At 50.7% G+C, this 2,335-nt stretch overlaps 1 protein-coding gene across 1 annotated transcript in view; it reads left to right on the top strand.

Annotated features, from left to right (window-relative positions):
• The first annotated feature begins 1,892 nt into the window (after positions 1–1,892).
• ZDBF2 (zinc finger DBF-type containing 2) overlaps positions 1,893–2,335 on the top strand; it is a 29,186-nt gene continuing 28,743 nt past the window's right edge. The window contains exon 1 of the mRNA XM_032403768.1: positions 1,893–2,208. The gene's annotated coding sequence lies outside the window, so the exon portion shown is untranslated. The remainder of the gene's footprint in view (positions 2,209–2,335) is intronic.

Below are 2,335 nucleotides of genomic sequence, written 5' to 3'. Positions count from 1 at the left end.
AATCAGTTGTTGATGCCTATGGTTTTCCATACAGTATTGTCTTCGGTACCACCAGAAGTGTTGGTGATGCATCAAGTCTTAGAAGAGTGCTCTACTATTGAATCTAGGATTTTTTTTTTTCCCCAAGGAGCTGATCCTATTCCTCAGGTTTCGATGCTGGTATTTTCTGATCTAACCAGAAGAGGTCAATGGGTGGTTTCCCAGTAACATACAGGACTCATTTTCCTTCTTCCATGATTTTTTTTTGACCAAAACTTAGAGGGGTTGTAATTGACAAACCATACCGTCAGAAATAATAACTAAGCCATTTCACTTTGGGTGTGTGTGTGTGTGTGTGTGTGTGAGGCTTATTTAAGTGTTCAGATGTAGGTTTCCAAAATGCATTAAGAACTCATGTACTTGGTGAGTAACTCAGGTCTCTCAGAAGTCTAAGCTCTTTTTGGCCAGTCCCATCTCTTTATGTGCTGAAGGAAATCTCTTTTGGTCCTAGGAAAGTCTGTTCTTTTTTCCTAGGAAAAGCTCTCTTCAAGTTTAAGAGACTCCTATGCCTGTTAATTTCCTCCTTTTAGGGTTGTGGGTTTTATTAAACAATGCACTTAACTCAGTGGAAATAAGGACAATGTGAAAAGCTACATCCAAGTTTCTGCATGTGGAGATGATGACAACTAGGTTGATACAGCCACCTGGCCAGTACTATTAAGAGACCAGTTTGGAAAATGCACCCTGATTTCTGAGATGTGAAAAGTGTGAAAAATGTGTGTCTTCGCATCTGTGAAATACATTATGTCATGGTGGCTGGGTTAATGTATAATAGGTTTTCCTTCACCATTTCCAAGACTGGGATGTGGAAAAAGCTTGCCTTAGAAGAAATCAGTATTTTTTTTGGTGTGTTAAAAAATCTAAATAGGGGTATAAACCAAATAGTTGCAATAGCCCAGGTTTAAAATCGCAGAGAGATGTCCTGGGCGAGGCAAGAGCGGAGTAATACACAAAGAATGGAAACTATGGCTGCAAAAGCAATGGAGAATTTTAAAAAACGGGACAAAGTCCCTAAGCTTATCAAAATAAAAAATGTAATGATAATTACAATAGCCAAAGAACAAGGTAGCTCATTCTCAGATTATTTTTACCTAAAACAGAAGCTCTCCCATCGGAGGCTCCCTCCATTTTAGGGACGATTATTTGCCTTATCACAGATTTTAATCGATTCAGGTTTGTGTCGCCCATTACAGTCAGCTGATTTTGCACAGCACCATGTTCGAAGTGGGTGGTACAGAATACCATTGAATGACTGAGGGGATTTTGGTTAATATTCGTAACCCTTTCATGTGCAGGGGAGGTCTTTCAATACCTAACCTCCTTAAGCCTCAGTTTTCTCCTTTGTCGAAAGGGAATAGTAGGATTTCTAGTCAGGTCCTCAAAAGGCTTGCCCCGAGCATGAAGTGCAAGAACCTAGACATAAACCTGAAACACAGTGCCTAGCACAAAGTAAGCGCTCATCAAACAGCAGCTTTTGTTAGCGGCAGCTCACTGCGGCAAACACACGCGAACGGCGCAAACGCCGAGCCCTCTCAGCCGCATTTTCTTTTCTCCGGTTCCTATGTTGCTGGGAATTAGCAAGCAATAGCTCTCTGGGCCCTCAAATGCTAAAACCTCGGTGACTGTCTCGCGTCCCGAGTCCGCTGTGAGCCCAGTCATTTTGGTTGGTTAGAACAGGTTTGATTTTTACAAGCTCCCGAGTGGGGCCCTGACCCCGGAGGAAGTGTTCGCTTTAAAAGATCTCGGGGAGGGGAGGGTGGGGGCGGGAGGAAGGGGGCTCCGGCGCCGGGGGCGGGGGTGGGCAGGGGGCGGTGCGCGGCTCCTGCGTCAGAAGGGGCCCTGTTTTTCGCACCTTCCCTGACGTCAAAGCTCAATCAGGACTGCAGCGCTACGCTCCCGGTGGATGTCTACGTGGGCTGAGTCGTGACTCGGGGCCCGGGGCTTGCGAGTGACGCTCGCACTTCGCTTCTCCTCTCGCACCGGCGGGAGAGGCCGGGGGCTCCACTGTCTGGCTCCGCGGGCTGCGGGCGGCGGGCAGCGGGCGGCCGCGGGGCCCTGGACGGCCCGGGGGTCCGGGCACCGCCATGGAACCGGAATAGGAAGGGAGCGCGCCCACCGGCCCTCGGCCGGCGCCCAGGCCCGGACAGAATCCGGGAGGCCTCCGCGGAGGTGAGAACCGCGCCGCAGAGCCCCGCGGAGGGCGCGGGCGCGGGCGCGGGCGGGGGCGCGGGCGGGGCGGGCCGAGCCGAGGCGGCGCGCAGCCGGGGCGACGCCCGCGGGCTCCGTGCGCGCGGCC

The sequence above is a fragment of the Phoca vitulina genome, unplaced genomic scaffold, assembly GCF_004348235.1.
Source record: "Phoca vitulina isolate PV1807 unplaced genomic scaffold, GSC_HSeal_1.0 scaffold1, whole genome shotgun sequence".
In the NCBI taxonomy this organism is placed as follows: domain Eukaryota; kingdom Metazoa; phylum Chordata; class Mammalia; order Carnivora; family Phocidae; genus Phoca; species Phoca vitulina.
Note: the sequence above shows the minus strand (reverse complement) of the source record. Positions and strands in the feature narration are given on the sequence as shown.